Source organism: Sander lucioperca, chromosome 11 (genome assembly GCF_008315115.2).
Source record: "Sander lucioperca isolate FBNREF2018 chromosome 11, SLUC_FBN_1.2, whole genome shotgun sequence".
NCBI classification, from domain to species: Eukaryota; Metazoa; Chordata; class Actinopteri; order Perciformes; family Percidae; genus Sander; species Sander lucioperca.
Window position 1 is genome coordinate 34917583 of NC_050183.1, and position 25474 is coordinate 34943056.

Consider the following 25474-nt stretch of genomic DNA (forward strand, 5'->3'; position numbering starts at 1 on the left):
TGTACTTCCAAAAACGTCATGACTAGCAACTGAACTCTTAACAAAGTTGCTCACAGTCTTTTGACAAAATAAATGACAAGACAATGATAATGCGACTGACAGCATATGGGTAAAAAGTGTGTTTTGGTCAGGTGTAAATCGCAGTAGGACAGGACCATAACGTTATCACGCTAGCAATAATAACTTAGTAGTAACCGAGGCAAAGTTATGTATTAATAATATTTGGTGATCTAAATCAGCATAAATGACAGCCTGCGTGGTCACAGTATATTACATCTGAGTTACAGATGACAATTGAAGTCAGACTAGCTTAAATTCAAGTCATGACTATGGCAAGATCACAAGCATTTCTAAGCATTTAGGTACATGGAGTGCTAGCGAAAAAAACTAACGCTAGCATAAGGCTTGGCTAACTTCAAACTTCATTAATTTCTAAAGCAGTGTTAGAACTTTTTTGACAGCATGGTACACATTAACAATGGTATTACTGTATTTGTCCTATGTAATTTGTTATTATAAGTCGAAGAGAGAAATTGACATTTACCTCACACAATAATGAGTAGTCACTTGCCCTCCAGTTTGCTCTTTTCACCTTCAGCTCCCATACTTTTCGCATTTTTGGTTCACAGGGGAAATCTTTTGCCGCTTCTCTGTCTTTCATTGCAGCCAAACGCGCAACAGTAGGGCAATTTTTCAGTGATTCATGCCATTTTTTTAATAATTTATAAAATGTTTCCACTATTCCCTGCACTATGTCAATGGGAATCAGATGAATGTTGATATCTAACATGGAGTCCACGAAACACGTGACCAATCGCATAACAGGATAGCTCAAAACATTTGATTCCCTAATTGGCCAAACTCTCTCTATATATGGCTCTGAATTAAACAAGACATTTTAAAGTCACCACAAAGACACAAATAAAAAAGCTAAATCAGCTAAGGTAACAGCTAATCTAAATTTCTCAAATCTAATTTTGTTAAATATAAAATTTAAATTTGGTTTTCCTTTGCACAAAAATGATTCAACAACACCTAAACATGTTAACCTACATGGCTGATTTGTAGACCTAAACTTTTAATGTTGCAAACGTAGTCTCTGTTCTATGGAAGATGATTAGGGCTACATTTGAAAAAAAATTAAGTTCTGAGTTTAAAGTCAGAATTCCGAGAAAAAAGACAGAATTCTGACTTTAATCTCAGAATTCTGACTTTATCCTCAGAATTCTGACTAATCCGCCTCCATACTATTCTTTGGCAATGACAAAGACCAAACATTAATCGTCACATACCCCTCTGAGCGCACATTCCACTATCGCAGCTGTTTGGGGACTTCCACATTCCACCATTGTGAGGTTCCATAACGCTGACATGGAAACATGGTGAGCAGTCGGATGTCCTAGTAGCCTCATTCTCCCTGCTAGCAGAGCATGTCCCAACTGTTGTCAATTTATCAATGTATCGTGCACTAGTGGGCACAGTTTGAGCCACCATTAGGACAGGTGCCTCCATCCATCATGGCCAAGTCACTTATTCCAACTTGTCAGGGGAAACTAAATGGAGCTTTTGAAGAAATGTAAACAACTCTCAGTGGACAATCAGAGGAGCCATCTCAACACTCCAACTGGAGAACGGAATACAAAGAGAGTTCAGTCTTCCATTAACATTCAGGGCCTCCTGTGCTCATGCTGATGTTTTCCCATATGTCTTTTAATTGTACAGACCCACCGATATGCAGCATATGAGCTGTCTAATGTTGCATTTTAAGTGCTGCATGTTTTCATCTAGATGTAATTATCCTATTGTCTTGATTACCCAGAAAATCACTCTACTGTGCACTGCAAGAGCGTTGCATCTCTTAAACGCTATATTTAAAAAAATAAGTTTTGCCTCGTCCAAACACTTGTGAATTATGGAAGAAGAAGGGGGAAAACAATCTGTTACAAATGTCTCATTCTCCAAGATACTTACAGCTGAAGCTTGTTTAGTAGTTTCATTTTGACAATTATAATCGTATGAGGAGTGCTCTTCCCCTCTAGGCTAGCTGCACTTAATTCATTTTTGTTATACTGCTGCACAATACAGCCAGAGGTGAAGTGAACTGGGTTTTAATTAAAAGAAATTAGAAATTGGGGGATGCAAAAGCTGTTAAGCAATCCCCACCAATCAGCCAGGGTAATAACGGCAAAATAACCGTCAACAGAATGAAGTGAATAGAGAGAAGACAGATTGATAGGTTTTTCTTTCTTTCTTTCTCATGGATCTAAATAAACATTTGCAGTCATGATGAAAGCTTTAATGCCTGCTAAATTCTCACTATTTTGTAGGTTATCCAACACCAACTTCACTCCCACACACCACATTCTACTTATTTGTTTCCCTGGTTGTAACTAATATTAACCCAAGAAAACAAATGAGAAATATGGAAAGTGATGTCTGTTAACAATCGAATGTATCTGTGATTTCATTACTCGTGTTTCTATATTTGTTATTACTCATTTCATCATATTGCATTAGATATCTTTGAGGTCACAGTCAAACATTTGCATTTTTCATGAAGGACATTTTGACATGTCAGAGGGTAGGAAAGCACAGGTGTGAATAATAAAATGAATGGTGGCTGAATTCCATTTAGCTGCTTCAGTTTCAAGTCCTGGTATTGTGCATGCTGGCTCACTTCCACCCTGTCATGGCTAACTGGGACACTTGAATAGAACAGAGCCATTATTAAAGGGTACCCTTTTTTCAACCTATTTTCCTATGTTTTTGTGTCTAAGTGACTGAAGAACAACAATCTTTGACATTGGTTCAGTATTAAAGGTGCAGTAGGTAAGACTTATATAACTAACTTTCTGTCATATTTGCTGAAACTGACCCTATATTCGAGTAGAACTACATGAAGCAGGTAATTTAAAAAATAATCCGGCTGCTCTGGCACCACCTACAGCCTGTAGTGCGATTTGCAAAAATCCGCCGCTCCCTGTTCTGATGGGGGGGTGTTATCTAACTGAGTGTCAATCACTGCTCATGCACACGCATTCATTCTCCCTTGTGGGGGGAGGGGCTTAGGAGACCGTTTTGGGCTTTAGCAGAAGCTTGTCCTTTGTAGCTTGTATTTACCTTCACGAAAGTGCTCGTTTTTGCCACTGACAGGCTCAGATTAATATTCTAAGTGTCTGACAACATTATGGACAGGATCCCTTCAGAGATAGACCTCTTTGAGACCTTTCTGTTTAACCAGAAGCAGCTCTGAAGTTGCTAGCGTTAAACCCACCAGACTCAATTTAAAAAAAGCAATACTTTTAGCGTGTATAGAGCCAACATATTTTCCCATGAAAATCGGTAAACTATGTGTTTATTTCAATCAACACTAGTGTTGTGATGGTTGTGAAGTGGAAAGACGACCCAAAACGGCTTTTCATAGTTTTATTTTGTTTCTTTCGACTTTGAATGAAGTGTATTTTACGATGCTTAAATGACTGTTTATTTACATGGCGTCTGGTGGATTTAGCGAACGCAATTTCGCGGATGTTTTCACATTTAAAAAAAGGATCTTACTCTTTAACAGAAAGGACGACCTCCTTAGAAATCCTTTCCATAATGTTGTCCGACCCTTAGAATATTAATCTGAGCCTGTCAGTGGCAAATCCAGCACTTTTGTGAAGGTAAATACAAGCAGGACAATTGGCCTATGAACTTACATTGTAGCTTGTTTCGCCACTGCCGACTGCAGTGATCTTGCTTAATACTGGACCAATGTCAAAGAGTCATTTAAATACAAAAACATAGGAAAATAGGGTCCAGGTTGAAAAAAAAATGGTAGTTACCCTTTAATGTTAATAGTAACACCTGTGATTTTCCTACTATTATAAGTCAAAATGTCTGCTGTGGAAACATGTCTATTGTAAAAAGTTAATTGTTTCAGTGGTTGGCTATGTGGTTAACCCTTGTGCTGTCCTCGGGTCAAATTTGATCCATTTTCACAGTTTTTTTTATATCAGAAATATGGGTTTCTTTCAACCAAATTGCCCAAAAATAACATGGACGCATGGATGTACGTTGTTTGAAAGCCATACAACATTCTTCGCATGTAAAATCAATGATTACTTCCATTGAATTTTGGGCATTTTTATTCAATTTTATAGCATTTGAATTAAAAAAAAATCCTACAAAACAAACAAAATTAGTCTCCCGACTAAACTTTGACATAAACTGTGAGTCACTCAACATCCTCTGAACTTAACTATTAGTCAACATAATTCATAATTTCTGCTTTTTTTAAACTCAAAAAGTAAGTATAATTTCATTTAAATTAGGTTTATTGACCATGAATTAAAAAAGTGTTGAAAAAAGTGACGTTAAAAAAAAAACGTTAAAAAATAAAAGTTACTTTTCAATTTTGACCCAGAAAGACAACAAGTTCATGGTCGACAGGAAGACAACACAAGTGTTAAAGGACAAGTCAAGTGATATTTTTAAATTTTTATTTTGTGAACAAATTCCATTAAGAGACCAAAACCAACAGTGAACAGATTCTTCAAAAAGTGTAGCCAAACTATAATATATTGTAGTTTGTTCCTAGATAAGGAATAGAGCTCAATTTTAAGTAGAGATGGTCCGATACCTTTTTTTGCTTCCCGATACCAATTCCGATAGCTGAACTTGTGTACCGGCCGATACCGAGTACTGATCCAATACCAGTGTGTTTAAACAGCTGTATACTACTATCCCTGTATGGATGTGACATGATTTCTATCTGTGTTGAATGGTCTGGCTAAGGTTAAAGTATTTTATGTAACATGAACAAACACAAAAAATGAATGCCATAAAACTTTCTTTTACTATCCAGTTTGACAGTCAGTCATAATGGAAAAAGAACATGAATAAACTACTTTAAAGTAGATTTTCTTCAGGGCTAAGTTGCGTGGTATCAGATCGGTGCATAAACTCCAGTACTTTCCGATACCAGCATTTTAAGCAGTATCAGAGGCTTTTCCGAATGGTATCTGTATCAGAACATCTATAATTTTAACTAATAATAATACAAATAATATTTAGAAACACACCGTTGCTGGGTGACATATCCTCTAATTATCATGAATGACACTACAGCTTGAAATTTGTAATTCCAACTGCTGTTCGAACATAGAAAACAATTTCATATTTAATCTGTAATCGTCTATTTGAAGTCTATCAACTAGCTATTGTTTTCTCTTCGCTAACACTATAATTGAGAAGGCTAATGAGTCATGCCAGCTTTTTAGTCACTAAACCATCTGAAAAGGAAGCATTTTGCTAACTTTTTTACACTTTGGTTTTAGTTGGACTAAACAAACAAGATATAACCAAAGACTGCATAAAGAATGGACGTAGTCTCCATGATGTAACCCATAGTTTTCTGAAGAGGCAAAATAAAACAAAGAGATGGAGCTGAGGTGGGCTGAATGAAGGCTACAGTCTATGCTCGCCTGTGATGGCAGCCACCTGTCACTTAAAGCAGAACGACCTTTATTATGCAGAACTTTAAGCCTGAATATAATTTAAACGTGTGAGTTATACAATAACTTCTTCCCAGTTCGGTTCATTTCCAAACGTATCTAAATTGCAGGGTTTTCCAACCGGTTCTCACTCCGAACACGTAAAATACGGACGCTTGGGCAGTGCCTCTCAGTGTCAGATACGACGCAAAAAGCACCCTTCAGCGCTACATGTCATTTAGCTGACCCTTTTATCCAAAGCGACTTACAATTGCTATATATGTCAGAGGCTGCACGCCTCTGGAGCAACTAGGGGTTAAGTGTCTTGCTCAGGTACACATTGGTTGATGTATCACAGTGGAATTCGAACCCAGGTCTCCCACACCAAAGGCATGTGTCATATCCACTGTGCTATCAACACCCCGAGCGTGCGTGTCGAACGCACCGGACAGAGCAGCAGCTACGCGGCGATTGAAGATGACGTAGTATTAAGAGCGACAACGGTAGCGAGTAGTATTAAACCCCGAAATTCCACGTAGGGAGACTGGTTGAGGTGGTGGATGGGTCAAACAACACAGGACTTTCACCCCGGAGACCGGAGCTTGTGTCCTGCTTGTCACGTTTCCTAAACCCAACTCCCCCTTCCTTCATTTCCTAAACCCAACTGTCCCGATCGTCTTTTCCTAAACCAAACTGTCCCGTTCTAGTCCCGTGTGTCACGGAAACGTACCTTTAATAACCCCAACAACAATCTTTTCCTTAACCTAATTGCATCAAAAGTGACGGCAATAGCCCCGACCAAGCGCGTTTAGATAAAGGCACCTGACCAAGCGTCCGTATTTTACGCGATGGGAGTGAGAATGTTTTGGGTTTTCCCTGCCATTATAGGTGCTGCCATTTTGGGCAGCACCTAAGCCTAATGAATGAATGTAACTAAAAGACTTTTCTCAGATATAATGATTGTAGTTGGACCTCAGTGGACTTCTTTAACAAGTTTTGTCTTTATGCTTTTTGAGTGTTATTTATTTTTGATCTGCTCTAGCTTTTCCAACATTTTTAGACACGATATGGTATTAATAATGGTCCAAAATGATGTGAAAAAGAGACACAAAACTTAGTAATGTTCTGTTTGTTTTTACTATTATTATTACTATTTTATTGTCTTGTAAGGTGACCTTGGGTGTCCAGAAAGGCGCCCATAATTGAAATGTATTACTATTATTAAAACTATAGTTGGTAGTTTATGCCGCCCCCATGAGGAATTCTAAGTAATGACAACAAAACTGTTGGCGTGTCCACATGATACAAGCCTTCCGTAACTGCGCACGCAGTTGCTAGTAGCCAAGGAGGACACGGAGTGTTAAAAAACATGATGGACTCTTCAGAAGTTAATTATCTTCACTCGACATAGAACTTTGAACATGCATTAAAGCTATGGTGCGTAGTTTCTAGTAATGACAACAAAACTGTTGGCGCATCCACATGATGCAAGCCTTCCGTGATCTTGAGAAGAGGTTATTATCTTCACTTGAATTTCTGCAAGGGAAAGTCACCGGACGACACAATCTTCTGAACATAGCCATACTGAGAAATACAGAGAGAGTTTTGTGGCGCTGATAGTCCTAATTAGCTTTCTATCAACTCATTTGGCAATGGCTTGAATGTAACGGACGTTCATTAATATCAAAAAGATATGCTCTGAAGCTTTAAAACTACCACAACAGAGCTTTTGAAACAATCGCTCCTGGACTGTAAAACGCTTTGCTACAGGTTTTAAGAGTGACTGCATCTGGTGGAATCTTTAAAAAACAGCCAAAGACACATCTTTTTAGTCAGGCGTTCATTTAGCCACATTGCTGACTATATTATTTGGTATTTATGCTTTCGTGTTTTACTATGATTTATTGTGCTTTTCATGACTATTGATCAGTTTTAATATATGTATTTATTTTGCCTATGAAGCACTTTGTGACTATGTCTGTGATAGGTGGTATATAAATACTTAAAGGAAGGACGCCCAGACCCCCCGCCAATTACGTGCACCTAGGTCTTCTACAAACCAAGGGGAAAACACTGGCAGTGTATCCTTTAAATGAAATGGTGCCACATGTGTGAGTATGACAGGAATTCAGTATAAGCAAATTTGTCCAGCCTCAATTAAGAGCACTCCTGTTGATTAGCTCAAAAGCTCTTGTGGGGTCAGTGAAAGCCGTTATACACATCATACAGTTTGAATCATTTAGCAGAACCCAAGTCATGTTTCCTCTAACAATTTGTATAATGTATGTTGATGCAAGAGCAAAAAAAACATTTTTATCTAATTATCATGCTTTTTTAAAAGACTTTTCCATGGTTATGAAAATAATAACAAAAACAACAGACTGCAACCTGATCCACACTCAGTAAGAGCGAAGACATGGAAGAAGAAAATATCACGCTTTTAATCCAGACACGTTTCATCTCATTCTGATATATTGTTATGAAGTGAATTCAATTCAACACGAAAGTAATTATATCTATTATATTCAAACAAAATGTTGTAAACCTTTGGCCATGCTAATCACATCTTCTTTTATTCCGAGTGAAGACTCTAGTTGGCTGTTTCTTTCCTTTCATATTTGATATGCTTATTATCTAATTTTCTTTTGAAGGCCTTGATTATTCCCAGTCTGAAAATGAACAATAATTGCTGCCCTACTGCTTACAAAGTCTGCTGAACAGAAGAATAAAAGAGTAGTCTTTTCAATGGTCAATCAACAAAGAAGTATATTAATCACAATCTCACATTACAGTTTCTTGTTTTGTGCATGAAACATGGCTGTGCAAGAATTAAAATGTCTTTTACCCTCCCAATTATGTGTGAGATTTGTATGGTTACTCTGGAACATAATATGAACAACAAGGATAAAATGGAATTTACAAAGAGGAGATGGGCTTTGATCACATACGGTATGCCTTGAGGAGTCTTGCCTGGGAGTCTTTGATGTGAATCAGTGCATGAAACACAGGTCCAATTGGCCTGGGGTGACCCTCAAATTTGCACTCTTTAATCATGTGTTCGATGTCAGGTGTATTAAAAAAAAAAATGCTCCCTTGTGATTCATAATTTTTTTTTTTACCATTATTGCATAAGGCACATTTCCTGACAGAAGTGTGTGAAACAATTTGCTGCCCTTAAAGGGGCGGTACACTGAAAAAAACCAGCAGGCTGGGATTGCCTCCACACAGCTCTCACACACCGTTCCCCAATTCGTGAAATACAGACGTTTTGTCACAGGTGCATGCACTTAACATGCATGCACGGCCTGAGCAGCTATCAAAACATAAATCAGAGAAGCTCAGATTACAACACACACAGAGGGAGTATCTTTATATAGCAAATATGTGTTTGCTGCTATATTAATGTTCTGAATGTCAAGTACAGAACCTTTAGTTATTGCACAAAACCCTACTGCTTGCTGTGAAAGCCATTACAGAGGACAAAGACAGGATGGTTGGAAAAGCCCAAACAGTTGTTGTGTTAATACCTTCATAAACACTGGGATTGCAGCACCTAATTACCATCAGATGGATGGAACTGAAAGGTCAGTCATAGCCTTTTTTTCGCCACGCAACCAACACAGCTCTAGGGATTATGATGTTGGTCTGTTCTTCCAACAACATGGACGGATTGGATCTTCCATCTTGATATGAAGACACTGCAAAAACTACTAAACAAAGCCCCCCTAAAAAGGGTCTAAATCCTTAATCGACCATGCCCTCAACAAAAGCAGCGTCCTACAAATTAAGCAATACAGCATAGCGATAAACCTAACTGTTGCTTTCTTAGTCCTTTGTATTCTTGAAAACACAAGTATTAGTGCTGGTTCTAACACGTTCCCTATCACTAGTTCTGAGTAACAGAGACACAAGGCATGAAAGTAGTTCTGTAAGTGAGAGAAATGGTCAACTCAACAGCTCTCATTCCTTTGGCCTGTGTAAGTTTCCTACATCTATATTTGACCTTGCTTTGTTAGTGGCAGTTTGTGAGGCATGCCACATATTTTCCTGACCATTCTTCTGACATATTTTACAATACATTACTATTGTTACCTCAAAGCTGGTGAAACCGGAACTTTTATAAGAAGTAGGAGACGCTCCAGTTATAGGGGAGGAATTTTTTATGACCTAGAAAATATAATCACTGAACTGAACAGCTGGGACAGCAACAGCCCAAACCGAGAATACATGTATACAACTTTATTCTTCCCCATTTCTTTAGACCATTTTGGAATAGTTTTGGCTAGTTTATAATGAAAAATGTACATATGGTTCCTTAATCTTGAAATGGCAAATGCAAATTGTTATCTGTCCATAAACTAAATTCCATTGCTCCCTCTGTATAGACATTCCTGTGTGATTTAATAGGGTCTTCTTATTTCTATATGGAGATAGAATTGGAAGACAAATAGGATTTAAGGAAATATATTACCTCTTGTCCCTCTCTGAATACAAAGGGCAGACCTTAGTGCTATCACAAAGAAAACAGCTTAGCAGCAGTGCATTTGTTTTCCATTCAGAGAGAGAAGCACTCTGTCTTTCCAATCGTTACCTGTCTGTGAATCAGTTGCTCCATTAAGGACAGCCTAAAGAGGGAGGTGCTGTCTAGGGCTAAATTGCAATTAGTCGGCCTGCAAGTGAGGCTGGCACCAGTTAACTTGGGATATTGGAGTGCAAGGGCCCCGTAATCAGGCTTTGGTCATGTAGAACAATGCATAAAATTAAATTGACATTAATGAATAATTGTGTAATGAAAATGGAGGAGTGGAGTTAATTGCATGTTACAGTGAGAGTAATGCCCAGATAACCTTGTGTCTAATGCTATTCTTAGACTGACTGCCAGGACTCTCACCGTGGCTCCTCTCGGCTGGAAGTCATTAAAGCTAGCGAGTAGATAATGCCAGTGTGCCGAAACCCAGAGTAGCTACAATCTTGCAAAGACTTTCTTTCACAGGCTTTTTTTTTCCTAAGTGGGCTATGCTGAAGTCATTTGTACACAGTCTGAATGAAATTAAAGGTCACTAGTGCTACGCATCTATGTCTGGATGGGCTTTTAGAGTGGGGCCCACTCACCCATGGGGGCTGTCAAACGGTAGAATGAACACCTTAAGTTGACTGAGGGCTAGGATATTTGCCGCAGATGAAAAGGACTTGAGTGACAGCTGCTCTGACTAATTCATAAATGTAACCCATGTTGATCTACACCTTCCATTAAATGATTCCGACAATTAGATGCCTTGTTCAGAATATCAGATTGAGTTGCATTCACATTTTCAGATTCATAGACTATTTCAAAATGTCATTGACTTCTCAGTGACAGACATATAATTAGACTTGTAATATGCACTTCCCAACTTGGGAACCCCCCACAAGGGGGTTGCAAGATAAATCTGAAGGGTGGCGAGGTGATTCATGGAATATGAAAAGGAGAACAAAAACATGCTATGCTACACAATATTATTTTACTTTTTTAGATGTTTGGCTAGTTTTGTGTAAAAAACTATGTAATTTGGCTCCAATTTTAGGTAACATATTGACTGTTTTGTTACAGCTCCAATTAATTAATTCTAGTGAAATGCTAAGCTAACATAACCTAGTGTCAGCATACATCTAAAAACTGTCAATTTGTCTACATGCAAGCATACAATTTAATATATATGGAGAATAAGGTTTCCAATTTTAAATGAATGATACATTAATACTTAATTGGGGTTTAAGTGGAGCAGTTCTTCCAAATAAATTTCTCTAGAAATCAACTGCTTTTAAACTTTAAACACAATTAAAGCTTTAGTGCATATCATTTTGATATTAATGAACGTCCGTTACATTCAAGCCATTGTCAAATGAGTTGATACAAAGCTAATTAAGACAGACATCAGCTGAGACATCAGCTTCACAAAACTCTCTCTGTATTTCTCAGTATGGCTATGTTCAGAAGATTGTGTCATCCGGCGACTTTCCCGTGCAGAAACTCGAGTGAAGATAATAACCTCTTCTGAAGAGTCCATCATGTTTTTTAATCGTCTGTGTCCTCCTTGGATACTAGCAACTGCGTGGAGAAGGGGGGGGAGGTGCGCGGTCATGGAAGGCTTGGGTCATGTGGATGCGCGACAGTTTTGTTGTCATTACTTAGAATTCTTCATGGGGGAGGCAGAAACTACGCACTATAGCTTTAAACTAATATAGAACTTTGATTTTGCATACAATTTGTACTAAATTAGGCTACTCAACTCTTTCCAGGAAATTGTTAGGAAGTAATGGACCCGTAAAAAAAAAAAAAAAAGAACCAAGACCTGCACTTATTAAACAAGTGATGATGGGTGACAAATAGACATTACAAAATTGTACGTGGTGGAACCACTGCCCAAATTGTACATACAGAATAATATTAGTAATACAATATATGTAAGTCCCCTTAGAAAAAAAAAACTGCCTCCATTTGTTTTGCAAGGACGTGACACAAAGGCCTAAGGGGCATACATAGATGATATAAACCCTCAGTGTGGGCCCATCTGCAGCAGCCTCCCATAGGGAAAATCAGTGAAAAGAACAGCAATGTATCAATTTACTAGCTGCTAATTTACCATTGTCTCAGCTCATTAAGCCAAAATGCATCACTAACATCACATTATCACAGTAGCATGCAATAAATAAAGCTAAGGAAGCAATGTTATAGTAATTTACCTGATCATTTGTGGTAATCACTGATTTGTTTGCTTATTGCTGTTTGCTGTTAATGTACTGAATGACTGAACACATGTTATCCAATCATCTAATGAATGGACCCTAAGAGGAATGAAAATATTCAACCTGGATCCTATTTTCCTATGTTTTTGTCTTTAAGTGACTGATAGGAACAACAGTCTTTGAAATTGGTCCAATATTAAGCGTTAATGCTGTAACCGTCCGGGCAGACCGGGCTGCAATGTAATCCTATGGGGCAAATGTGCATCATCAATTTGGTCCACTAAAAGTGCTTAATTTTGCCAATGAAAGGCTCAGATTATTATTCTAAGTGTCTGACAACATTATCGAAAGGATCCCTACAGAGGTAGGCCTTTTAAAAACCTATTTAAGACCTTTCCGTTTAACCAGAAACAGCTCTGAGGTCGCAAGCACTACACCCATCAGAATCCATTTAAAAAAACAATACTTTTAGCGTGTATAGAGCCAGCATATGTTCACATATAAATCAGTAAACTATGTGTGTACTGGTGTATTTCAACCAAAACTAGAGTTATGAGGGTTGGAAAAGTGTTTTCATAGTTTTATTTTGTTTCTATCGACTTTGAATGAAGTGTATTTTACGATGCTAAACTTACTGTTTATTTACATGGAGTATGGTGGCTTTAGCGAACACAATTTTCGCGGATGTTTTTAAATAAATAATAAGGATCTCACTCTTTAACAGAAAGGTCAACCTCCTTAGAAATCCTTTCCATAATGTTGTCAGACACTTAGAATATTAATCTGAGCCTGTCAGTGGCAAAACAAGCACTTTTGTGAAGGTAAAAACAAGCTGCACAATTGCCCTATTAAAGATGCAGTATATAAGACTTATAAAACTAACTTTCTGTCATATTTGTTGACCCTATGTTCCAGTAGAACTATATGAAGCAGGTAATTTAAAAAAAATCTGGCTCCTCTGGCACCACCTACAGCCTGTAGTGTGATTTGGAAAAATCCACAGCTCCCTGTTCAGATGCTCCAATCAGGGCCAGGGGGGGTGTCTAAATGCGTGTCAATCACTGCTCATGCACACACATTCATTCTCCCTTGTGGGGGGAGGGGCTTAGAAGAAAGTTTGGGCTTTAGCAGAAAGGGGGGAGGGACTGAGAAGTTGTCGATGTTCAAATTATTTGGCTATGTCCTGGATCTTCACAATCCTACCTACAGCACCTTTAACTTACATTGTAGCTTGTTTTCGCCGCTGCTGACTGCAGCGATCATACTTAATACTGGGCCAATGTCAAAGATTGTTGTTCCCATCAGTCACTTAGACACGAAAACATAGCAAAATAGGGTCCAGGTTGAAAAAAACGGTAGTTACCCTTTAACACAGCCTTTAGTTTTTAACCCTCTTGATTGTCCTGATCAGAACATTGTTTTAGACAAAGCTAAAGTAAGGGCCCCTGCTTAAGTAATATCAATGATAATGATGTCACTGTGTTAAGTTTTACATGTCCATGCTCTTCAGGACTTCTACAGTATCTACTGTACACTATGGCCTAGATAGACTCCCCTAGATATGTCAATCTAGCCCTTTTCTTTAGTTTTTTATTTCACTTGAATAGCTTTTATCCGTGTTAGAAGACATCAGAAACTGCTGTTGAATTACAGAAATTGGCATTCATGTTGATAGTGCACACAGATGTACCGTGGCATGATGTAATGCTTTCCATCTTATCAAAGGCACTTAGGGTACAGCCTCAGGCCCCTCATGCCCCTTACTGTATGTGTTTAGTTTCATTACACATGGTGGTGATGAGGCACTGTTTCCTTGAACGAGTCCTGTCTTGTACAGTTTTACAGTTGCCTTGTTTCATTGGTGAAAGAAGCAGGATGTCACACTAGAGGAAGAAGACCAATTAATTTACAGTACCCCCCCTCACATTCTTTACTATTACTCACTAGCCAAGAGTTTCCCAAAGTGAAGTCCCTAGAGAGTTCCCAGTGAGTTTCTAAATCACTTCCGTGGAGGAGAATCTTGATGTCGTGATTTGAGGCATGCTGGAGTTTGAATGTTGTCAACAACTAAAACTGATATGGGCGTTAACAACCCCTTTCCTCAACTAACCTTAGCCATTTTAGCAGAATACAACCTAACCCACTTTAACTAAACATCAGAATGTTGTGATGAATATTGGTCATATACAGTATGTACTACAGTTTTTGTCCCACCTGGAATTTACACTGAATAAATGTATCACATTAGCAACACATATCAACACCACTAATGCAATTCATTTTACAATCTACACTGTTGCCAAGCTTCAGTTGGCTAAAAAGCTGAATATCTATGTATTTGCCGTGTTTCTTTTAGCTAATTTAGTTATGTCTAAGGTTGGGGACACTGGGCTGTTAAAACACGTGTTTTGACATTCTAATAATAAGCAGAGGAAGCGTTGCCATCTGGTTACATTTGACAGTCTGAACAAATTATCCATCTAGTTTATTCCTACTCTCTAATATAACCTACGGGAGTGTTTTCTGTCCTCATATCTAAACCAGAGAACATAACAGTCGCAGTTTTTAACATGTTAACATTGTGCAACAGGCGCAGTGTTGGTTGGCAACAGTTGGTTAGGTTAATAAGCACAAAAACTACTTAGTTATGTTTAGGCATTAATATGACTTATAGTTTAGAAAACACTGTGGTTTGGGTTAAATTCAGACGTTTCTTCACCTCCGGTTATTCACGTGGCGCTGAACGTGACGTAGCTCTGTTTGGTCTGTTAGGTTAAAAAAATCTTGCCCTTTACTGCGATTTTCAAACAGGACACAGACACTGGTCTTCTGGTCGGAAATCTTGTTTGTTTGACCCATTGACCCACCACCCCAACCTGCCTCAATCTGCGCTCTTATACTTTCTCACATCACTGTCTGCTTTGCTCCCGCCATAATGACTATGGCCACTAGAGGGCACCACAATAAACGTAAATATGTGAGGTAGTTCGCTAGATCAGGAGTACCGTACCTGTCTAGGTCACAGCTAAGCAGAATTAACTGCATGACAGTGGATTTGGTATTAAGATGTATTTATTCTGATATGATCATTGTTTTTTTCTGGCTGTTGCATGTCCTTAAAAACCCTTAACAATAGCGTGATTTAATAACAATGTATACAAAGAATCCTCCAAAAATAAGGCAGTATTGTAGTTTCTGGGAGGAGATTTCATGACACCTACAGACTCAAAATGTATGTGAACAGCATGGAATGTTAGGGCTGAGAAAATAAAGCAGTCGCTTTAACTTCATGTAATATCGCTCCAGGCTTCACTCTCAATATGAGCAGCACATTGCTTGAGTTCTGAACATGAACTTTGATCCAGTCCACTGCATACTTTTCATTGCCTGGAGACCATTTTCTAGATGTCTGAAATTTTGCTGATCTACATAAATAGATACATCCAAACTGGTCCAGTGGTTTAATTGTTTATGTCAACTTAAAATTTTGATGTATATCAAATGAATTAAAAAGTCTGGGCTTAAAGTCTTCATAAGCCTTTAAAAAAACTTTTGCGGCACATTGACGCTCGCAGCTATGCAGACTTACCTGTCTGAAAGGGAGCAATGAATAATTTGATCACATTTTTCATTTCACTCGAGTGCTGAACAAACAGGAATCTGTGATTAACAGTTTTAATTAGGATTCTAACTTGACAAATTCTTACAGCCTCGCAACGTGCCTAAGATGAATAAATCACTGGCCTGGGATCATCAAGCTGCCTCCTAAGTGAATGTGCCTCGAGATTACTTTGTGATTCCACAAACTGTGAGTCAGCCAAGGCTGAGTGTGTTTAACTAATCCTCTTCCCACCACATGTCAGGTGGAGGAGGTTTATGTCCACTCAATGAGTCGACTACCCCGCTCAGGTATTGGACCCCCAGTGCTCTGCAGTGTTTCTTCTTTGACTCTTGAAGGCTGGACGTCAAAACTAAGTGGAGCCAGTGTTAGTTATCCTCACAGCGTGTAAGGCGTCTGCACACCTGGGTTATGAGGGCACTGTAAAAATAATGTCAAAACATTTGGGGAGTTTTATTTAGAAGTCATGCTTTGGTGCACATACGGTTCATTTACAGTTGATACTGCCAACTAGTCAGTGAAAACAGAAGAATATTGCCTTTTTCATAATTTATGTGATTATTTTGTCAAAGAAGAAAGGAGAAAATACCCTCAAAGTCTTTCTCTGGAACTAAACAGTAGTTTTTATTAATTGAGCTTAAACTGGTATTGTTTGTTGTTTATTGTTCATTTTGACCCCCATCAGTTGTTACCTTAGCAAGAAATACCCTACATGAGGTCCATATTGAAGTCAAACTGAAATTAAAATTAATTTTAAATTAAATCATCAGGAAATGTGTTTATTATCTGCTTTTGTTCAATTTTCAATTCAATTCAATTCAATTTGTAGTATCAAATCAAAACAAGAGTTTTGATTTACAGATAGAGGAAGTCTAGACCACACTATAATTAAATAAAGACCCAACAATTCCAGTAATTCCCCCAAGAGCAAGCATTTAGTGTGACAGTGGGGAGGAAAAACTCCCTTTTAGGCAGAAACCTCGAGTGGTGAGGAAAACTTCCTTTTAGGGAGAAACCTCGGACAGACCCAGGCTCTTAGGTGGTGTCTGACGGTCCCGGTTGGGGGTGTGATGAACACAATAAAGATAATGGAACTATGACTAGAAATAGTAGTTGTAGTAGTTCATGGCATAGCAGGGCACTGCATGGCGTTACAGGGTGTAGCAGGGCATAGCAAGATGTAGCAGGGCACTGCAGGGCATAGATAATGGAACTATGACTAGAAATAGTAGTTGTAGTAGTTCATGGCGTAGCAGGAAACTGCAGGGTGTTACAGGGTGTAGCAGGTCATAGCAAGACGTAGCAGGGCACTGCAGGGTGGAACGGTACATGTATTCGTATTCAACCGAAATGGTACGGGTGTCTCGGTTCGGTACATGAATTTACACGGAGAATACACGGTATAAAAATAAATAAAACTCACGTGCAAATTAATTAATGTAATGCAGAACTAATGTAATGCGGAACTGGTTTTGTCTTGTAATGAATCTTTGGTCTGAAATAGACTTTAGAAACACTTAAAAAACAAAATATAAATGTTTATCCATTTTCATTGCATTTCATAAGTTAATGTGTGTTATCAGCAAACATTGTAAGGCTTTGTTGAAAACAATTGGCATATAATTGATAAATTGAAATACAGAAAAATAATGGCACCAAGGGACTTCCCTGGGGGACACCATGATGTTAACCTAAAAAATATTAAAATAATTCACAGATTATTGTTAAGAGTATCTCATGGTGTATGCTAAAAGTCTGAATTCATTTTTTTATTTTATTGAAAAATAATGTGGAACTTAGTCAAAACAGCACTCTTCTCATTAACTTGACAAGCAGAGGGAGAATACTGATAGGAAGACTTACTGATTCACAATCAGTTATGATATTCAACTAGTTCAACTAATCTCTAAACATTATGTGTTTATAGTGTCAGATGAGATGCTCCATAAAGCAGTTCAGTTCTATTTTTTTTCCTTCAATCACTAGTCAAGCCTGTTCTTACTGTGCATTACATGTAAATTTATATCTACAAAAAGTACTGCACTGTAAGTTTTGTAATTGCAGTTTGGTTAGAGTTGTAGATGGAGATACGCACCATCCCTCAACCCCCGTGACCCGCCCTAATTCCAAATTTAAACATCAGTAATGTGCACTGGTGTCTGAAATTCCATTGTGAAATGTTAGATTTAAATCTTGATGATATGCATTGTAACTATTGTAATCAGACATCCCAAGCTTCGCCGCCATTATTAATTGTCCAAAGCGTAATGATTTATTGTAGTCCTGCAGAATGATTATTAATTTTCTGGTTGATTATACCTGTGGGCGGCAACAACACTGTTCTGCATATAAGTGTCTGCTAAATGAAAAAGTATTCTTCACATGAAAATATGTCCTTGGAGAAACAACAGCTCATTTTTACTTTAATCAAACATATGTAAAAGTGCTGTTGATTAAGGATACTGTGGCATGCACTCAGAGGGGAAATAGGTAATGCACATTATCTAATTATTTTCTTTGTTCAGACTTGCAAAGGACAGAAAACTTTTATTGAGCATGCAGATAAGTCCAAGTAACTGTTTTTTTAAATCATATTCATGCTGTAACATGGCAGGTACTTCAGTGCTGCACCCCAAACTGCACCTGCACTGCAACAGAAACCTGCAGCCCCAGTATATCACACTGGTGTGACACTGGTAGTTTACATTCCAAAGGAACAGCGGAGAGTGACAGGAGTGTGTGTACAATACAAGCTGCTCTCAGCCAGGCAAGTCTGGGTACGCCTGAGCCGCAAACAGCAGGCCAAGTTCAAACTTCACTTTGAGAATCACTGGGATCTCAACACTTAGAGGAATGCACAGGTGCAGACACTCAGCAGCAGACAATCCCAGCTAACACTTGATCAATTTGACACTTTGCAGGGCCAATGCCAATGACAAGTTCCTGTTGGATTGTGATTGAGCCTCCTGCAACAAAAGAAAGAAGTCCATTGAGCTGCTTTTTTTCCTTGCCTCCGGTCTTGCAGTAACCTGGCTTAGAAAATCCCTTTTCACTCTCCTGCTCATTTACAGCATCACAGCTGATGGTTGTGTAATAACGCTTTAACTCTGATGAGCTTGGCATTGGTATCCAGTGGCATATTCATCTGTCCATGTCCAATTAATCAATGCTGAATCACATGCTGGTGCTCTTACATTTACTGACATCAGCTGACATGTTTTCCCTGGGATCACATTCCTACAGAATAGAGCGCATGCATATATTTCTATACTAACACATTTTTGCTGTATTTATTAATATTGTGTAGCAATCAGTCAGGAGAGAATCTCCGAAGAGTTCCATTTGCAGCTTCATTGATCACAAGAGATATTACTGTCCCTCAAACTAAATTTCCCATGACTTTCATTAACTAAATTAGATTAAATATCCAATTAAATAGCTTCACTCAAAAAATTAGAAAGGAAGGACATGATGTAGTGTTTTAATGATACTGATTAGAGATGTTGCTTAACATCACAGCAGTCTAATCCTAAATTGGATGTGTATTTATCTGGAATAGTAACTCTGACACACTGTGCTGAGGAGGGAAGACAGCACTCTGTTCACCCCGTCCTCTCCGGCCACTGAGAAGGAGAGGCAGATTAATTAACAGACCTTTGCAGCCAATGAAGACAGGTGGCAATAATCCTGACAAGAGACAGATCTGAAGCCTCTCATACAAAACCAATTTCAACTGCACTCCATTTTTCAAAAGCTCATCAGGGTGAAGAACGAGGGAGTTGAACCCGTGTGGCTGCAGAATTTGTTTCTCTCTGATTGCCTTGTCAGGATATCTTATCCGCTGGCAGATGACCAAAACCCCACCCTTCTCAGACAAACTCTCTTTCTCTCTCTCTCTGACACACAAAGTGTTTTTACACAATGCATTCTGTGTCTTTCCCACTCGCGCACATCCTCTCACACTGTCTTACACTTCCCCACAAAGACGCACACCGCCAGAATTGAGGTTTCAGCCAAGTTTCAGTCGGTGCACTTGTCAAGCTTTCCATATTCACACGGCACAAATGCAGTTTACAATAATAACAGATAGATAACAGGAGTAGATTTACCACTCAGAATTCTTCTAATATTTGAAACGAACAGAGGTATACAAAAGCAGGCTGCTTACTTCTACTCAGGGGCCTTCAATTCTGCAGGCAGAAATAACAACCAACACTGGAAGAGGTGGTTTGACCGATTGGTTCGCAAAACCTTTCACAGTGCATTTTGGGTGCATATACACCCGTACTTTCATGTGATCAAGCACTATCAGATTGTAATCCGATCACCCAAAACACATTTTAATGCCTGGTGTAAATGGAGTCTTAGATTATGCTAATGATATGCTAACTCTTGGCCTTGGAAGTAACACTGTGGGTATACCTTTGCTCTTGTGTTTTGGTTTTGAAAAGGCTATAAAAAGACATCACATTCCAAACTCTTTAGATACAGAGAATACAGTCCCGTCCACACCTCTTCAACATTTGGAGAAATCCAAGGACTATATTGCTATGATTTGGACAATCCCTGTTTGTTTTTTTGACTCAAAACATGTGTAAAATAAACTGAACAGGAAAACTAAAAACTGAATTGTTTCCACGGAGGGCTTTAAATCTGGCTATTTATCTTAATAATTGTCTTAGGTACAATGAAGTTATTATAGTAACGCTCCATTGGCAATTAGTACATAATAATGTGCTGCACTTGCATTAATGTGATTGAGCATGTCTGCTTATAGGGATATGCATATGTAACATTCTTTCCTTTCCTTTCCACCACTCAGGCTAACCCTCCCCAAGAGAGCCTCAGTGGTCGATGATAGGATCCACCCTGACTGTCCAAACACCGCTCCCTCAGGGACATTAATTTCCAAGCAGTCCCATGAGTGAGTCAAAAGAGAGAGAGCTCACTGAGCATGAAGAGTAGGGAGTGAAAACCACACGTCTCTGTTAAAAAAAAAGGTCTCTTTTTTTCTCAGGGAGAAAGTATAATGGCAAATTAATTTCCCAGAGATTAATGTACAAGGTAAATATTTTAGTGCGAGTACTTATCTTCTAAAAAGTCAGAGTATGGACAATTCCTCACTCCCTTCCCCCTGCCCTGCTCTCCCCAGTGTGGGTTGAAACAGCTTAGATGCATAAGGAGTCTAATGAGAGAAGAGATTCCAAGCTGCCTGATGGCTCTCATCAATCACCTTTCTCCTTTGGAGGTGTGATGCCGGTCGGGGGAAGGGGCCACGGAGGGTCAGGTGGGAGGGAAGGCATCAGGCTTTTAATCTCAATAAGTTAATGGACTTTCTTGTCTGGTCCTGCTAAGTAGAACTTCATCTCTGTTGTTAGCAAACAGGCAGCATGTACACAGGAGACTGTCACTGGTGCTGCTTGGCATTTCCACATTACTCAGTTAATTTGTGTTGCAACTGAAATTAGGAGATCTAACTAAAGTTTGTCGATACGCTGATAACGGGCAGTTAAAGGTTACTAAGTACTGTGTTCAGAAAAACAAATCCAGATATCTCCTGCAGCAGGTATATATGGTACAGTTCCTTTGTAAATATGTTAGCAGCTTATGGCAAAGGTGTATGATTTTTCATTTAGCTGAATGAATAAACAGTAATCATGCCAAAACTAATAAACCACACAGGACACAATACTATGATTGCTAACATCCCCGAACATGACATCTGAAGGTGGAATTGACAGTTAGCTAACCCTCCTCGCTGAAAAAATGAATGTCTAAATTATCATAGCTTAGCCACCATAACTGTCCTGTCAAGCTTTAGGGTCTTGGTGGTTTTATTTTTTCATCTTTCCAAAACACAAAAGCAAAATTATAAAAAATAGATGTGTTTGTCTGCTTTATGGAAAGCTGCTAACGTTAGCATGCCTTGCTACCTAGCTCACTAGCTAAATTCATGGATGTATTGTAAGAACTGGATACAGCAGCCCATAATGCAGGCACACTAGAGACCTCTGCCGGCCGAGCCGGCTACTTCTGGTTTAGCGCTCCACTAACTTAAATGGAGATTAAATTATTTAATCGTGTGGCTCTTGTAGACTTTCCAAATGTTATCTGACCAAACTGAAATTCTGATAGTGAAATGAGTCATTAAGCGGGGGTTGTGACACACACAAAAAAATATCCACTGATTTATAGACATGTAAGTCCTCGGAAAAAGTATATTTGGGCCGGAGGGCATCATGTGACAGGCCGGGAGTTGCAATTCCACTGTTTGGCCACTGTGTTCAATTAGCTTCAAAGCTATATGCGCACTTCCTGGGGGCCTGCCTAAAGTAGTACTGGTTCTTTATTATTATTATTGAGGACTCTCTGTGTGTGCATATGTGTGTGGGTCTTTCAAGCCTGTCCAAAAGACGTTGCACGCTGTTGTACAAGCCCCTGTCCAGCAGCGGGGACGGAGCATTGTTTAGAGAATTTACACAATACAGTTGTTATTTTTTTATTTTTTTAAATACTGGGAACCAAGCAATTGGCCTGTTCCGAACAGGCACATGCTTCAAACATGCACTGCACTAGTATTGTCTGAAAATACAAAAGCTATAAGCATAATTCTTACCTCTGTGTTGAATGTTTCTGATGAGTTTTTGCCTGGGACCTGTCAGCTTTAGCTAACAGTCTTTTTTAGCCTCATTCCAGTACTTAGTGGGCATATTATGTAATGTACGTAACCATCAAAATCATATTTTAGACTTCTCTCTTCCAGGGTTTTCATCTTTAAACCAGGCAGCTGAAAACATTACAAAGTCTGCCACAGATACAATTTCTACTCAACTCACAGAGCTAACGTTAGTTAGCCTATATAGCCAGTTACAGCTGATATAATCTCGCAACAGCATGTAGCCTGCTTTGTCTGACATCAAGGACACATTGTTTCCAAAATTACTTTGAATTTAGAGTGGTCAAGCTGCCTCCATTATCACTGTACACTGCATATGTGCCGTCCTAAAGGCATAGCAAAAGTAACAAAAGGGGATCAAATTATAAATCATTCATTAATCTGACTATGGTATGCCGTATCATCCCTTTCCCTCTGTAGGTGTTTGTTCCCAACGTTACATCTGACAACACTAAAACTTGTATGTAATTATTGTTTTGATATTATATCAGAGAGAATGTTACAGTCATTTAAATTGCATGTGTGACCATGACTTCATAAGGATAATATTGTATTTTTGTCTTTGTCCCCTTTGCTGTACCCATGTGACAGATCTGGTTAATTAATTATCTCCATGCTGGACAATGTGTTGGTTGTACTTCTGGAGGGAGAGGGGGTAATGTGGAAAATATGCAGAAAATGTATTTGGGTTGACTGTCCGGTTATTAATAATGATTGTGTTTGGATAAATAGTGCCCTACTTTCAGAATCTGTGGATCTACTGTAAATATTCCCAATAGGCTGCTTCCCTCTTGTATTGATTGATTGGTATAGTGTTTAAAGGTCATAGTCATAAAACATCAGGATGTAATTAACACACTGTGATTTTTTTAACCAGGGGTTAATGCATTGCGTGTTGACTTTTAAGTTATAGTTTCACAGTCTAGTGTGGATTACCATGTGTTATTTGAATGTAAGATTAGGTGCAGAGGAAATGTAATTTGGTGTTCCTTACCAAAAAAGGGGGCAGGTAGGTCTGCCAGGCCTGTGAAACATATCCTCATATAGTGTGTCCTTAATCATAGTTTCCTTCAAGGAATAGATGGACTATTGTGTCTCCTTTTCACTCTGAACCACTAGCCTCCAAAATACTAAAACACTGCTTAAATTCAGAGTCACGTAAAAGACAAGACAGATGTCATGGTCTGTCTCGTTACGGTTACCAGTCTTGTATAAAGTACTTGAAAGCAATACTTGAGTAAAAGTACAAGTATCTTACCAGAAAATGACTTTGGTAGAAGTTAAATTCACCTTTTAGACTATTACTTGAGTAAAAGTTTTAAAGTATCTGATATTTACTGTACTTAAGTATCAAAAGTAATTTTCTGATATAAAATGTACTTCATTTTTAGAAGTAAAAGTTAAAAAAAACTTTGATTGTGAACTTTATTGTGGCTTCCTTATAATAAAGCATAATATTCAGGGTATCCACACATACTTAAACATCTAATTCAAAGACTGACATTAAGAAAGAAAATAACAGAAACAGAAGTTTCCTTTTTTTTGTGAGGAAGAATCTTTCACTCCAACGTACGAAAACATTTCTTGCAAGTAATGAAGATGCTTAGGGGAAATGTAGTGAAATAAAAGTTTACATTTTATTTAGTGCAGTAACAAAGTATTTGTACTTCGTTACATTACTGACGGTTACTTTACTCATCTTCTTCACAGATAATAAACATGGCTGAGGCTGAGGGAATACAATAAACATATTGAGTTGCTTTTAAAGCTATAGTGCGTAGTTTCTGTGCCGCCATGAGGAATTCTAAGTAGTTACAACAAAACTGTCGGCACGTCCACATGATAGAAGCCTTCCGTGATCGCGCACGCGGCCCCACCCCTCCTCCACACTGTTGCTAGTAGCCAAGGAGGACACGGAGGATTAAAAAAACACGATGGACTCTTTAGAAGAGGTAATTATCTTCACTAGAGTTTCTGCGCGCGAAAGTCACCGGACGACACAATCTTCTGAACATAGCCATACTGAGAAATAGAGAAAAAGAGAGTTGTGTGGAGCTGATAGTCTTAATTAGCTTTGTAGCAACTCATTTAATAATGGCTTGAATGTAACGGACGTTCATTAATATCAAAAAGTTATGCACTAAAGCTTTAACCGGATTCAAACTGGCTCGGGCTTGATATGACTAAAGGCTGAGGTCCCACTGATCAGTGTGACGCTAACAGCTTCATTAAAATGTGCCTTCTCTTATGATTGTCCCCAAAATGTGTTCAATTGTTTTCGACCAAACCTTAAGGACTGACCACCACACTAAGTTCTATTGTTTTTTAATAGCTTTGTATTATCAGGTTCTATATCTTAATAACAAAAGAAAGCCTTCACTGTGTGGCAACACATTGGCTCTGTTGTTACCTTGAGAATGGAGTCTATTCATATTTCCTCTAAGATTGAAAACACGTGGTTTGGTTTGTGAAGACATTTATCTGAATGTCTGGGCTTTCTTTGGCAAAAAGGATGGAATAAGCTTACTTTTTTTCTTTTTCTCTCTAATAGCCTGTGCAGAGACAAAACTGGTATTCATTATGAACCAAAAGCGAAAAAGATTTATAAATTCAACATTAGCTTTTGATGTATGATTAATTAACTATTCATTTGATAGAAATCTTATTAGTTGCCATGTTCCAAGTGAACTGAAATATATATATATATATATATATATATTTCTATTTTTTTTCTATCTATTTCCATTTTTTTTTTTTTTAAATGTAATGACCTGACTGTGAACCTGATCAACAACTTTGGCATGTTAAAAGTCAATTTTAAAAATCAGCCAGGATGTTGAAAATAGTTTTGTTTAATAGAGCCTGTATTTGAAAAAGAACCACATTTACTGACTTGCGTGGCTAGAGTCAGGATGGAATGTGACATTAACACAGTATTTACAAATTCCTTGGCTGTAATGTTTATCTGACAATCCT

At 38.4% G+C, this 25474-nt stretch overlaps 1 protein-coding gene and 1 long non-coding RNA gene across 2 annotated transcripts in view; both read left to right on the forward strand.

Annotated features, from left to right (window-relative positions):
* LOC116063358 overlaps positions 1 to 25474 on the forward strand; it is a 104570-nt gene that overhangs the window by 58828 nt on the left and 20268 nt on the right. The window lies entirely within an intron of this gene.
* On the forward strand, positions 85 to 14859 carry LOC116063360. Its single transcript, XR_004108253.1, has 3 exons — positions 85 to 204; positions 10890 to 10892; positions 14849 to 14859. It is a non-coding gene; the product is annotated as an uncharacterized LOC116063360 (long non-coding RNA).